Source organism: Perca fluviatilis, chromosome 12, assembly GCF_010015445.1.
Source record: "Perca fluviatilis chromosome 12, GENO_Pfluv_1.0, whole genome shotgun sequence".
NCBI classification, from domain to species: domain Eukaryota; kingdom Metazoa; phylum Chordata; class Actinopteri; order Perciformes; family Percidae; genus Perca; species Perca fluviatilis.
Window position 1 is genome coordinate 15886364 of NC_053123.1, and position 15971 is coordinate 15902334.

The 15971-nt window shown below is 37.8% G+C and overlaps 2 long non-coding RNA genes across 3 annotated transcripts in view; one reads left to right on the forward strand and one right to left on the reverse strand.

Moving 5' to 3' along the window:
* The window catches only part of LOC120569338, a 37158-nt gene extending 21832 nt beyond the window's left edge, over positions 1-15326 (reverse strand). For both annotated transcript variants that reach the window (XR_005640868.1, XR_005640867.1), the window contains exon 1: positions 15239-15326. This is a non-coding gene — a long non-coding RNA (uncharacterized LOC120569338). The remainder of the gene's footprint in view (positions 1-15238) is intronic.
* Positions 1774-4643, forward strand: LOC120569337. The gene is made up of 2 exons (XR_005640866.1): positions 1774-2108; positions 2766-4643. It is a non-coding gene; the product is annotated as an uncharacterized LOC120569337 (long non-coding RNA).
* Positions 15327-15971: the final 645 nt, after the last annotated feature.

Sequence of the window (15971 nt, forward strand, 5' to 3'; positions counted from 1 at the left end):
GCACGACTAACTTGTGTGCCACCAGCTGTTAGTGATATTTACAGCTGAGTGCAGAGGATGTGTTTGGACCAAAGCTTGCAGGGCCAGGGCAGCACTAGGCCCAGTCCCTCTTCCCTCATGGCCACTCCATGGGCGAGGACAGCCAGCACAAACCACAATACTATAAAATCACAATACAGAGGTGCAGAGAATGAGAAAAATTTGATTTTTAGGATCAAGATACGATTCAAAATCGATTTTCGATTAAAAAAAGGATTCACAGTATCGATTTTTGGAATTTTATTAATTGATTTTGAATCGGTAGAGCTTGAATCGCAATACGAATGTGAATCGATTTTTTGCACACCCCTAGTAAGCACTAGTAAGTTATGATACTGTTAGTCTGAATCTCCAGAATAACCTTTATGACAAGTCATCCTCTCCAAAATATCCTCTGTCACCATCCAAAATGTACTATTCAATAAAGCAAAAACAGAGTGTCAGTATGGATGGCCCAGTTGTTTCTCTGCAGTGCACCACTCTCCCAGTCATGAAGAGATCACAGCTAAGTTGTGGAACATTATATCATGCATACCAGATATCAGTAGCACATTTCGATCACTGAAGTCAGCCACAACTGCCGGTAACTGTCTTCAGTGTGCTCCTGGGAACTCTGCCAAGAGCCAGAGTCACTTTAGTTCATCCAGCACAAGCTAGTACAAAGCTCTGTGGAAACCCTTATGCTTACCCATCCACAATTCGTTGTTGTTTTCCAGCAAATCAGGCCATTTTCACACAGTACAAACAGCCAAACAGCAATTTAACGAGGAATTCAAATTTTGGGCACTCCTCTTTGTCACATAGTTTCCACACCATGTCCGTTCCTGCAACAATATCCTCATTGTCGCTTAGGGAGGACATGGTTCAAGAAGTGAGTCACTCGATGAATGTTCACTTTCATTTCAGAGTGCAGTAGGCTGGCATAATCCCTGATACTGAACCCTGACTCACCAGGTCTTTTTTAGATTAAGCATTCTGTCCTTCTTCCATTGTGAAAAAGGACTTGCCCTCGCACTTTTGACGAGATAAAGTTCATCCACATGCTCACTTATGAAATTACATGTGTCAGAAAGACAACAAGGCTGTTGTGAGCAAAAACATTATGAGGAAACCCACTGAAGACAAATGAGCACATGATCAAATAACTCACGAGTGAATGAAATGTTATGAGTTAATCAAATGAAGTGAATAAAAGAACAAAAGCAAGTAGTTATCTTGTCTGCAGTTTTTTTCCATTTTGAAATCCTCACACAAATGAATGTCAATAGATGTGCTTGTACAACAGCTTTCTTACAAATTATTCAGTGACTACAATTTTGCAGTTGAAAAAGTCACACACAGAAAGCCATTTACCTGAGTCACAAATGAGTATGTAATTGAGTCCTTGGGGAAAATAACTCAGCTTAACTACTGGAAATAATGTGTAAATTCAATACATTTCCTAATGAGCTCATTTGAGTTTGCTGCAATTATATTTGCTAGTCTAGGTGCAGATAGGATTCTGCAGCTGAGTTGAGGTGAATAAAACCACAGCTCCCTTGTATTCATTAAAATTAGCATATGGACCTGTCAACACTTCTCAGAGGCACGTTGTAACAATGCCATTTAGCCCTGCATCAAGCACTGCCAATGGAATGAATGCATGTGGTGGGTAAATGCCTCCCCACCCCTAGCGACAGGGGTGGAATAGGACTGGCAATGCTGGCTCTGACGCACAAAAGAGGCTGCGTTTTAACAGCCAGGCCCTGGCCTCTGACCAGGGGCCATCCACATCAACACTGCTTACACTCCACCATACCTCCCAGCTACTGGCCCAGCCAACCAGCTCTATACACACACTGAGGCAGACAGGGAGAGGAACAAGGCTGGAGAAATGAAGACTGCGAAAATGTGAGCGTGTGTGTGTGCGTGTGCATGCATGTGTGCGTGCGTGCATGTGTGTGTGTGTGTGTGTGTGTGTGTGTGTGTGTGTGTGTGTGCATGCATGCGTGCGTGTGTGTGTGTGTGTATAGGTGGGCGGATGCCGATGAGGGCAAGGAGCAACGAAGAGGAGAAAGAAATAAAGATAGGTATGTCTCTGCAAAGTGAGTCTTCGTATCTTCCATTTAACAGATGCAGTCCTTTTTTTTATCTAAATAACAACAATATGTTTATTTTCTATAAATACCCAGAGTCTATCTCTGGATAAACTTAAAAAAAAATATCCTTATCAAAAGGTGGCAGGAATGAGAGGCCTATGAAAAAAAGAGCTCCTTTATTGTTGTTTGTCATCATTACACTGAAGCTGCCAGTGAGAGAAGGTATTGTTGCTCAGCGGAGCACACAAGGCCCTAGTTGCATTGTTGTGCCAGGATTTTAAAACAGGCGCGAGTTATCAATAGACCACAGACTTTTCGACTCACTCAGCTGTGCCTCTCGATACACTTCAGAACCTTGCATGCTGAACAGCCAGCTATGATCTCACACAATTGGTCTGCTTAACTGACAAACATTTTGTTTCCAGATGGATCCAGGTCTATCTCTAATGGTTAGACGGTACCATCACTCCACTCACTGTCAGGTTTTCTTTCAGCTCTTTATTCTTTAAAAAGAATATGGGCTGAATATACAGTATCAGTTGGATGGCACTATTCTAATTAATGAAATCTCATTAGAATTTGCCATTCTGGATATTAGTAGCCACACTGTACTAAAATATTAACTTTGCGATTTGCTTATGACTGCAGAAATGGAGTCAGAGAATTCAGCCCCATGAAAGAAGACAGAAGAATAAAAGACAGGCTAAGGAGAAGACAAGGCCTCAGCTGTGCGCCGCACTGATCTACACACTGTGATTACCTGGAGCAGAAAACCGAATGTAAAGGCCTTGGGCTGGCTTTGATATTTCCATCGTTTGTTTGTCTGCTATGACCTGGACTACATTTAACAGACCTAGACTGGAGGTCAGTAGGAATCAAGGGATGGCCAAGCACATACAGGGTTTTCCTCTCCTTCTCTATTAAACTCTCACCAACACTCATTATAGTTACCTTTTGTCTAGTATTTGTTGCCATTACATAGTCTAGGCACAACTAGAGACCACTCAATAATCAAGGTGTTGTTGGATAATGGCAGAAACAAATGAGAAGTATTAAGTTGAGTATATGTCTGGTAATACAGAATAAGGATGTCTTTTGTCTTGGCTGGCATTCTTTTCTAAGACAGTGACTTGCAGATGGGGGTGGTAGCTGAAAGGTGTCCTCCAATTATCAAGGTATTACACTGCTAAAACTATAAGCATGCACTATGGGAGCCTAAGAGGAGACAACGCTTCATTAGAGACAAGAATAGAGTTTTTTTTATTATTATTATTGTTATTATTATTATTATTATTATTATTATTATTATTATTATTATTATTATTATTATTATTATTATTAAGGTATTGAGTAACTATTTCTTTAAAGTTTTAAACTTTCCAGCACAACCTGCTCTGATTACCCTGGGTTTACCAATATAACTAAGTGGTTTATATGAAGGAGGCAGGATTGGTAATTACAAGCCAATAATCACCGTTTACTACCGAAGCTGCAGAGTAACACTGAATATAAAAGAAAATTGATTAATGCTTAATAAGGTGACCAAATGTGGAGCTTAGCTATGTACTATTCAATAAAGCAAAAAATGAGTGTCAGTATGGATGGCCCAATTGTTTCTCTGCAGTGCACCACTCTCCCAATCATGAAGAGATCACAGCTAAGTTGTGAAACATTATATCATGCATACCAAATATCAGTAGCACATTTTGATCACTGAAGTCAGCCACAACTGCCTGAAACTGTCTTCAACATGCTCCTGTGAAACAATCAGTTGATTAATTAGTTAGTCAATCGACAAAAAATATGATAATAATCATAATGGAAAAAGTCATTTTTCAAGCAAAAGTGTCTTCTCAATTGCCAAGATATTTTTCTTTTCCTTAACTTATGTGATGGTAAACTGAAAATCACCAAACCATCAATTAATATGAGTAATTTTTGGCGGCAGCCCTTCTTAGTTTATGGATATTTTTGTAGGAGATTTTCTATTGACAAAGGCAGGTCATGCTCTCCTGAGCCAGTGATCCTATCCAGTGATAGTATAAGAGTGCTATTACTATTATAAGAGAAGTATTTTTACACAGATTTTTTGATGGTTTTTGGTTCAGTCAGATGTCAAATCCAATGGTGCAAAATGTTGCTTTTGTCAGTGAATTTTCATACTTATATTGTATTAGTGGGTTTATAAAGTTAGCAAATAAGAACTAATCAGGTAGTATTCTTTTAAAAATAAAAGTATTTTATAGCAAAAACAGGCACACAGCAAAAATTCTGGTGTTGGTAATCATCTGTGCTTATATCACGACTAACTAACTGAACCAACTATAGATGACATGGCAGAAAATGCTGTTTGAAACATTGTTTACTATAGTCTACATCTAAATATTGTACAGAACTTGGAAGCTCTGTAAAACAGTATTTATTTTTGAATGTGTGTCTGTATAAGTGCTTATAAGTATCCTTAATGTTATGTTGCTTTATCCCTCTAAGATGTGAAAATGAAATAAAAACTAGTCACAAAAATGATCTAGAGGTTTACAGTATCTGGAATCAACTTATCATCCATTTTGAATTTGGCAAAATGAGGTGGGACAAATCACATATTCACATATTATTACACACCGAAAAAAGGACTAAATGAATGTTAAGTACCTCGATTTAGACTGAAATGTAGCCAGACAGGTAAATGGAAAGATATAGATATACAGTAGATATGATAATTGTATATTTACATAGTATTTCATTTACGGATTATTTGTCTCATGTAATGCACTCATTCAAACTTATATAACAGCTATTTAAGCTCTACAATAAGAGCAAAACATTTATGAATCAAATCTGGCTCCTGCATGGGAATTTAACTGCATTTTAAATCTGCCATAGCTTACAATGACAGCTCTCAACCATTTCTCAAAACATGTTTTTGTGTGTAGAGTAATACAGCCGAGCTCAAATTTCTCTCGTCCCTTCAAGCGCAAAATACAAAAGGGCTAGGCTGCCACCACCTGATTCAATCAAGTGTGTTACATTGTATACCCATGGGCAACAAGGCAACTTGTATTTTAATTAATAATGTAATACCCTGGTCTCAAAGCCTTGACCCCTGGCATTCTTGCTGCTTTTTTTTTGTAAATACTCTCAAGATCCCAGCAAAGATGCTGGGAGCATTTTTCTACACGAATAAAGCTTGAAACTAACATTGTAGTATTTTTAAGCACTATATGAATGAAAAGAAACATGTTTTTTTTAGCATTATGTGATAGCTTGGGAGGCAAGTACAATGACACACATGTCATCATTTAGATAAAGAATAATTAAAAAAAGAAAAGCACTACTACTGGAGGAGGAAGGGGAAGGAGAAGAAAATTGCAAAATAAATATAATAGCATTAGAAAAGAAAAAGGTATCGGGATGAGCAAATATCCTATGTAAGCAGAGTACGGTGTTAATGAAAGTTAATGTTAAGGGCTATGAAGACATAGACATGGCCGTGGGTGCTGTGTTGTGAGGAATAACATGCACAGTGAAGGGTAAACGCACGCTTCTTTGGAGATCCTGGACCGGAAAGAAGCCTAAGGGAGATGAAGGGCTTATGGGATACGGGCTGTATTCAACCTTTCTCTGCAGCCACATACACACCACAACGACAGGGACTGATGGCACTTTTACAGTATGCCATGAGAAGTATTGACTCATTCGTTCACACATAACAAAAATGCTAACTAAACATATAAAAGTAAATGACTGGAAAAACATCAGAAATGACTCATGCACTGCAGCCATGTTTTTAGCCATAGCATAACGGATGTGAGACGATTCATGTATTTTCACATGCAAAACAAAAGATTAATTATCTGCCAATGATTTGTATAATGTTATGTATATGGTTGGTTTATTATCATTTTATCAGTGGTTGTTTTAAAAGTATTCATAATTTTAAACCACTTTTTTAAACTTTAAAATATCAAACAAGCAACTATGACATTTTTTTATAATCACAAATTTAATTTTTAATAGAACAAACATTTTAATTAGCTAACATGAGCTCAGCCACAAGTAAATCTAAAGTGATTATTCCTGCCCTTAGAGAAAGACTGTCTCCCTGCGCTCTGTCAAAAGGTCAATTATGGCCCCAAACCGGCATGCAGTGACAGTGACCTGGAAGCGCTACTGATGACCCCACATCCAGGGGCCCAAAAGAGTTGATCATCTAACATGCAGGCTGCCCGGAGCCATGGAAATCTGACATTTGTCCTTATTCAAATGAACACAAACAATATGCATCTCATGCCTCTCCCTAACCTGTGCCAAATCTAAGGCATAGGGACCAGCAGTCTTAATGCATTGTCCTCCAATCCAAGTCCATACCCTTCCCTGTGAATACTGCCGCACAGCAATCACACACAGAGCCTGCAGTAAGAGCGGACTGCAAAAAGGCGCCATCTTCACTACACTAACACTGGTCATTATTGTTCTAGTCTACAGTACTGGGGTCACAAAATGGAGTGGGGTCATACAGTAAAGGAAAATGTTAAGGGTGAGAACAATTCAAGTTATATGTACTGCAAAATAAGAAGTGACAGATTAAGATTTTCTTTGTGGAAATCTTTCATTTTGATGCTGGCTGTCATTGAAAGACCTCAAATCTAAATCCTTGAAGTGGCTACAGTTGTCATTTTTTTTTTTTAATAACAATAGATCAAATGACTACAGCATGTGTAATGCAAAAGGGGTCGCTCGCATTGATGAAAACACAAAGAATTATCACCTGACTCTGCAGGTGCCCTCAGCTTGACTGAGTTTTATTAAGCTCATTGTTTTGGTTTTCCCGACCTGCAGCTTCACTGTTTTGGTTCAGTCTCACCGCTCTCATCGTGTTGTTTTCAGATGCAGCAGGCAGATGTTCTTAGCAAAAAAGAAATCTAAAACCACATGATATGCTCAGCACCAAACAGCAGACAGACAACATAAGTAACTACCTAGCAAACATTGTGGAGTATTAGCAGCTAAAGAGCTGGGTATTTCTGTCAGGAATTGATGAAGACCAAAACCAGAGCTCAAAGGAGAGTGAATATTTGACTTACTTTCATGGACATCTGCCACGCAAAATGATAATGATAATGATGTTCCATATCTGTTGGATATCTGTCATATTAGCATAAAGGTGATAATATGTCAGTGATTTTCTTTTTACAGCTTGTTTCTGCTGCCCCCAAGGCGACTACAAAATCAGGTATTGGAGGTTAACATATAATCTATATCTTAGTTACTACTGGGGATGTAAAATGCATACACTTTAATTTTTAACAAATGATTTTTCAGCATTTTTGGGAGGCCTATTTTCAGCTGATTGTGGGATTAATTTACAATAAACTTCATGTTGATCATAATGAAGTAACATCTCACCCAGTGCAATATTGTGGCTCATTGATGGGATTTTAATAGAAAACAATGGAGGTCTATGGCAAAGAGAATTAAGCTGCATCAGGCTACACAAGCAATACTTACAAGTACTCTGATCAATCCATTGTTGGTCTTGGTCTTTTCATTGAATTTGTTGACAATATAAAAATGATGACCACACTAATTGGTAAACTATGTCAAATATCCATAATGAACTGTCCCGTGAGCCTGTTTACTACACTGAAATACAAAGCTTTGCAAAAACATCTATAAAGAAACTATAAGAAGGTTATTGCCGTAACACCGGTGTATAAACAGTAAATTCCCCCTGAATAGCACTTGCCTGAAGCAACACCTACCATAGTAAATGCTTATCCATGTGGACTTCCCATCTCATGCTGTTTTGTCTGTGTGTGCAGAAGGTAGCGGCCTGGCCTGAAACTGTATGACACAGAGCAAGGGCTCTTGTGTCTTCAGGGCGTTCCACAGAGCATGATCATGAAAAGCAGAAACATGAAGAAAACTGCAAAAGGTTGAGCCATGGAAACGTCTTTCTTCTGCACGTCAGTTAATTTCCTCTTTTTCCCTTTGGTTCCACATCACTTTTCTATTATGTTTTGAACACAGTGAAAACATAATACAAATCATGCTGCTGGAAAAATAAAAAAAAAATCTAATCATTATGCCCTCAAATGAAAAAATGGATCCCAGTGAAAAATGTGAGGGAATTGTTATTTTTCACACATTCTAATTCACATCACAAGGAACCGAAAAGAAACACATGCTGTATATCAGATTGGTTTGGTGCCTTTTGCCCCGAGCCATGCAGCACACACTGATATTAGTTTTAAATACAGATTGCTGCAATAATAGAACAGAAGAGTCCATGCCTGCCACATAGGCCCGGTCTAGAGTACCTCACATTGCCGGCTTGCCAGGACAGCTTCAATCAAAAAGCTCAAATAAATGTAGTTCTTTGGGCTCTGTCAACTGTAAACTGTTATTGATCCCAACAAATGAAATTTGTTCACGTTGATCGATCAAACACATTATCTGTGTTTTCCAGTCTATAACCAGCAAGTGGAAACTCAGGAGGCATCAATAAATAGAGTTGGGTCACCCCGGGTAGATTCCTTTCAGCTAGAAGGGCTGTAAAAACAGGCGACCAAACATAAGTACTTGTACTAAAGGTAATGGACCTGCATCCTGACTAAACGCTAAGTGCTTGGGGTGTCTAGATGTAGAAAGCACTTCTGTAGCACCTTCAAGGTCTAGAGACACTTGTGTATGTACTGTATACTTGCCCTCCTCTCTTCTGTCCTTGCTAATTCTCTCCCCCACTCATACACCCTCCTATGAAAGCCTTCCAGCTGGCACCCAACGCCTGTACTTGGCAGGTCGGGGGGAACATGAGAATTAAACCTATATCGCCCCAGCTACCAGTTCTCAAATATCAGTGGAGTCCAGCACTTCACCAGGGACTGGTGAGAGGAAAGCATGTCAATGGAACAAAAAGCTCCTTCTGGCACTACTCCACTCAACTGCTCTGCTCATCACAGGAGTTAAGTTTTCATAAGGAAGTAGGTACAAATAATCCTATGAGGAAGGGGTCCATCTAACAGTTGGATGACAAAGTGATGCATCATCTAATGTGTGTTTCATGGACAAAATGTACCTGGGCAGAATAATTAGAACAACAAACATCTTTCAGTTGTATTGCTTTTTTGGCATCACAATGTTTTCCACTGAGTTGTCACTGTGACTAAGAGAACAACAGAGCTAGATCTACACAGTTCAGTGTTCACTGTCAGTTTATTAGGTACAGGTAGCTAAAACTAATGCAGTCTAATGCAACACATCCTGCAACAAAGCATTTATTACTCTACCCACAACGCTCTACCCTGAAAGCTCTTTAACACTCAAATTGATTGTATAGGATCAGGAAAGTAATATCACACAACTTATTAAAACCATAAAACAACTTTAAAAAATTGTAGAAAACCAGTATAGTAACTTGCAACTAGCTTTCCAAGTTGTTATACTTGTTTTATTTTCCCTGTGTGAAGTTCACAAGCCTCAGCTGAACTTTAGTAAAACAATCTTCTGTCCTTTCACATTTCTTCAGACTAACAGGAGAGTGACAGCTTGTCCACAAACCAAGGGCAGCCTTACTAGAAATAGGAATGTCTGCCCCTCTACAGTGATAGAGCAGCTCTGATAGCTCCTTTATTATGGAAAATTATTTTAAACAGCATAAAACAGCGGAGGCTCATTTTTCCCCATGTTTCTGCCACTATCACTCCAGCTATTGATAAGATGTCTAAATTTATTGCAGAATAATTCTGCAGGAAAAGAGATAAAAGGTTGCTGAATAAAATATGAGGCAAAGGCTGTAAATTGCAGCAATGCATATCATTTCATTCAAATGTAGGACGCAATTACCATCTGCTACACTCATCAGTCCCCTCCTTTATGACTTAATTATATGTTTAATGCTATCAGATCAAGGAAAGGGCAAAACAGATGAATGAGAGAGAAAGAGAAAAGATTCCGCAACAAGACAAAAGGCAGATGAAAAGTGACATAAAAGGATGGAGTTGATTTCATTCACCAGGAAATAGAAAAAGTTAATTTAGATACAATGTTCCCTCATCTCCTGTGCCTTTGTAAGATAATAAGCGCCGTGTGTTGCCAATAGGTCTCATACAAGCTAAACAAAAGAAGTCAAGTTCCTCAAAACTGAAAGTCTTTCTGCATTCACTTTTGAGAAGACAGAAAATCGGTGAATTGTTCAAAGTGATGTATGATCATTGCAATAAAGTCCATGACATCAATGCATCATCTTCATAAAACTTCAGGTTTAGTCATAGAAGACTACAACATGTAACAATGTAGATCATTCACATACATTCTACTCCATTTTGACATGTCTTTTATAAGCACCTTTCTATTCACTCTTTTCTATTTTTTTTTTTTAATCAAATTATTATTCATTATCTTGCACTATTTAACTAAATGTATTTTGAGTATTTTGTGTATGACTCTGTTGCCAGAGTAAAATGAAACTTCACAATCTGAAACTTTTTGTTTGGATGCAAATCGCGTACGGCAGTCTTCACAAAGAAAACTGGGGTTGTCCAAATTGCTGTGGGGTAAAAAGCTAGCCAGTGGGCATCCCAGGTGCCAGCGGGCACTGTCCTAACTGTGTACCTTTGGCCAGAACTCATTATAGGGTGACATTTAGGACTGCTGCTGTCCATGCCAAGTCAGCCCTCTGGATTGAGACAAATTATGTAGTTATTTTTTATGTCAGCCATTAAGTCATGTCCAGTGAGAGCCAAATCAGTATCACCTTCATGTCACCTGGAAAAAAATGATAAAAGCCATGGACTCCTTAAACTTTTATCTTATTTGGTGAAATATTTGGGGCGTACAAAAGAAGACTAAATTGAATTCTGGCCTGATCTGTAGTGCAGACGCTTCAACGGTGTTGTTAGTGAATGATAGATTAACAGCTAAATTAATATTATTATTTTAAATGTATTTATTTATATAATGTATATATACAGTCATGTCATAAAGGGAATTTTGTACCTGTGCACTGCAGAAGGTGCAATGGCCTGGAGAAGAAATGAACAGAATTAATGCATAGCCTAGAATTTGCTATAAACCCATTACTAAAGGAACACAAGGATTTATAATACAAAAAACACCTAACCTAATCATAGGGCCTGCATGTTATGATATAAAACAATGCACCTACACCTGTGTCACATAATTGATCACTCTTTTTATGATTGCATAGATGTACACACATTTTCAATATCCATTAAAAACAAATAATATTTCAGTGGTGCATGTTTTGTCATGTGCACTTTATATGCTTTTTTTATCAACTTATGGATATATTGCAAAGGGAATAAGGCAACATGAGTCCTTGTTGCAGATTCCTTCATGAAGCCAAATTACATCCCACCAAAGTGCATAACATGAACAGAACTAAAGCTCCATCTTGTGGACTAAAACAAGTACAACGAGCGGGCAACCCTAATAGCTGCACAGGTTTTCCATTTAGAAGTTTGGTAACAGATATGCTTGTATTAAGCCCTTGAAATGATGAAATAAGTGTACGATTATATGTTAACAGACAAAAACAAGACATTTATAACTGTAAGTGTGCAAGTCAGTGTGACTATAATGATATAGTGTCTGAGAAAAGTGTCAAATCTGCAGCAAAACGATGAATAAATATGTTATGGTACTCTCATTTAGAGGGAGAAACCATTTTGATTCGAGAAGGCCATGAATACATCAAACAGTAGACATAAGAATAGATTACAGAATAATTAAACACTGATAAAACAATCACTGTAAGCAGTCTGCACTAGCTTGCAGGTATCTCACAAAGCATGAAATGAATCAAAGTTGTTTATCTGCTTTGTATTAGTGGGCAAATTATAGATAATTGCTTGTTTGATGTATTCCGAGTAAAGCATTTAAATATGATGCATACTCTACGGCTATTTTCCACACAAACTTGTAGATGTAACAAACAGAAAAAAAAATGGGATGCAATTGATTATAAGTTAATTGTGCAAAGGTCTCCCTGATGGGAAGCATCTGTCAAAACAAGCTGTACATTCACTAATTCTAATCATAATTAATTAAATGGCTAACAAATTACATACATCATGGTTAGTACAGGGGGGAAACTTCCGCAGGAACTGTTATGAAACAAATTATCTTTAACAATGAAAGAAAATGACATCACATAACTAAATATTATACTCGTTTCCGCAAGCCATATTTCTTAATGAATTCTCTAATTAATTTAATTCACACAATGTGCATAATTTGGAGCTGAAAATGTCAGTGGGTCAGACTTAACCATATTGTTGCTGGCTGTCTATTTCAACGAGTGCCATATTAGCACAACATGACCTCTATGTAAATTACGCAGACCAACTGTTGTAATTTTAATTCCAGGGTCTAATTAACATGTTCTAAAGATATCATACAAGTACATTTTGCACATGCCAGTGTCAATGTAAGATTTCCATTTGCCTTCATTTTGTGTAATCCCTTTGATGGGAAACGTCATGACGGCTTATGTTACAGATGTCAATTATAAAAAAAGGCTATTATTTTTTCATGCTTCTTGTATTAAGTGCTGAACTTTCCAGTCAGGGTGACTCACCACTCAAAACTCTAGAGCTGTGAGCATTTACAGACACTGTGACTGAGCTCATTCAGAAAGCACTTACATGTAAATTACAGGAGTATTTATCAGAGGTGGGCATTTGAGCTAACTCTTTTCTTATGCGCAACCAAATTATACACACTCTATCATACTGGGGTCAACAGCCACAATCAAAGTTAGTAAGACTGATACGCTTAAAAGATGTCACAGAGGCATATGTGACTCTAGAGTGAAATAATAAGCAGTGAATGAGCACTGAATAACTGTCGTGGGATTATTTTCTAGTGGTTTTCAGTTGGTACTGCCCCTATAAAAAAAAAAAGTCTTATAATCTTATAATCGCTGAAGGACCATTTGCTTTAGGGTGCAGGGACGGCTTTCAGTATGTATCACACATTCAAATGTACAGATATTAAATCAAATATAAATCATCAACTGTGCCATGGACTAGGGCTTCAATTTATTATTTTCATTATCAATTAATCTGCTGATTATTTTCTTGATTGATCAGTTAGTCAGTTGATCTGTGAAATGTAAGAAAATAGTGAAAAATGATCATTACAATTTGTCCAGACCAACAAATCAAAAGATGTTCAAACCGAGAAACCAAGCAAATCCTCAAATTTGAGAAGCTCAAACTAAAATGCTTAGAACAAATAATCAATAATGAAAATGATTGCAGACGACTCAATTAATCAACTAATCATTTCGGCTCTACACTGTATTCTATGAGTAAGAGAAGGCACAGAGTAGACACATTTATGTTTGTACATTGTTTGACTTCAGGTAATGTCACTATGAATGAAATCCTATGTAATTGTACACTGGTGATGGACTTCCACTGCTATATGCTCTGTCACCTCTGTCTCGCTGGTGTTTTTCCTAACGCTGTGCCCATTCAGTTTAGAGAAAATACAATCAAATTTACCAAATGATGCCATCATGAGTGCGAATGCAGAAATGGATGAATAAATGAATAAATTGCCCAGTGGATGGAACATATAAGCTAACACATGCAATGCAGGGCTCGGGGGCTGTCCTGAGGCCAATCATTTAGCTAACACACTAATGAAAGCGTGTGTAGTGTGGCTAAGGGCAGCCACCATGGGAGGTACCACTCCCCTCCCTCCTCATGTTGGGGAGCATTAATAGGCTGGATGGAGCCAATGGGACTCCCAGGAGAGGCCTGCTGATGAAGAGGAAAACCTGTCGTCGCCTTCACTAATCACTGCCTAATGGCTGCAGTAACACAGGTTTTACAAATGTGCATGTGTGTCTGTATATGTGTGTGGTGTGTGTGAGAGAAATACTGACGTTTTAGGATATTGGAAATCTCAATAAAATCTTCATTGGGAGATACATTGTGTTTCTATGCTTAGTAATGTGCATATTTTGCAAAGAGGTTTGGTAAAACTGCAATTTATATAACAAGTACTTTAGGGTTTTTGTGCTTTCCCGGATACTGTCGGATTCACCATCACCAAACCAGAAAATATAAAAACTTTCTGTTTTCTTGGTTTGTTTGTTTGTTTGGTTTCATGTATCATCGACAGAAATTTTATCAGCAACTGTTTTTTTCTGTCATTTTTTAACTTCCAGCTTCTCCAATGTGAGGATTTGCTGCTTTTCTCTGATTTATAGCCATCATAAATATGTTGGGGTTTTGGGCTGTTGGTCAGACAAAACAAGACATTTTAAGACGTCTCCTTAGGCTTTTGAGAAACTGTGATGGAGTTTTTCACAATTCTTTGACATTTTATAGACTAAACAGTTAATCTATGTATTAAGAAAATGATCAGCAGAAGAAACAATAATGGAAATAATCCTTTAGCCTCAAAATAAATAGTTTCCCTGTTGTTTACAATAGTCATTTTGAACAAAACAGCCAGAAAGAGGGCCTAATTCTCATTATGATCAGTGGAGAAATCCAGAATTCAGATTTCTTTTATCAGATCACTTTAAATAAATCATTTATAAAGTTGTTTCTCAAACATAGCCTATGATTTATAAGTTGATATTATCTGGATTCAATTATTAATCACTTTAACTTTAGGCTAATTTATCTAAAATTTAGCATTAAATGAATTTTGAATGTGGTTCAAATTAATAAAAACTCGCCCGCATTGAGTAGCCTATATGTTGGCCGACAGCACACACTGGTAAATCAAGTTATACTAGCCTAGCTACATTTTTAGGTGTGTCGTCTACATTGTTAGCCTAATCTATCTTGTTGTTCGGCGTTAATCAAACACGTCAATTAAACATTATGACTTCAGAGCTTTTTCTTAACATTAAGTACACCCAACAACTGACTAAAGACATCTCATGCTCCATCAGTCACTGTCAAACTGCAAAGTCGGCTTTAAATGTAGCTTGCTAGTGGCTGTACTTTTTGCCAACAGAAAAGTGGAGCTGTTACCGAGTTAAGAAGTCGCTTCCGGTTAAGACCTACACAGTAACGTTCTCATTAAAGCGAATGGGTTGCAATACATAATTGCAATAAAATAATCGAGCTTACCACTTTACTCGAGGACAAAACAGTTGAAGAAAAAAAAAAACAATATCAAATCGATGTCCACTCAGTTGCTTTTTCTAGAGCCTTTGACCACATCACGTGGTCCTCATCAGCAGATTAGTTCAGTTGCCATGGAAATGTGGGCGTTTAAACTGTTCATGATTCTACCCGGATAGCAACATTTCTGTGGCCCAGATCCAGTCCACACTCCACACCACCAGCACCAGCAGCAGCTGGTCTCATCCATGTTGATTAAAGACGCATAAACTACCTTAAGTTAAGTCCCTTATGCAAAATATTTCCCTAAACTAAGGCGTTCATTTAGGAGCGCTGCATAAAGGCTAGGTTGTCTCCTTGCTTCTATCTCCTTCTCTTCAGTCACCATACATTTAGCCATTATTCCACAACTTCATTCATTTTTAAGTGACTGCAGGGAAGGGTATAGAATAGGCTACTTACAAGTAGCCTAGGCCTATAGGGCAAACAGATCTAGGGTTTTCCATACAACATCCTAAGTAAATCAATGTTTTAAGACATGTAAGGGCAAGCTAGCATAAGTGGTTTTAGCAACCGGGTACATGTGATTTGGTCAAAATAAGGTCCAGAACCAGTAGCTAAATGTAGGCTATAACCTATAGCCTAAGGTGGCCTTGAACGCTCGCTCAAGGCACTGCAACTTACGAAAATGCAAACAGACAAAACACAAGCAAATTAATAGAAGATATACACCAATTTG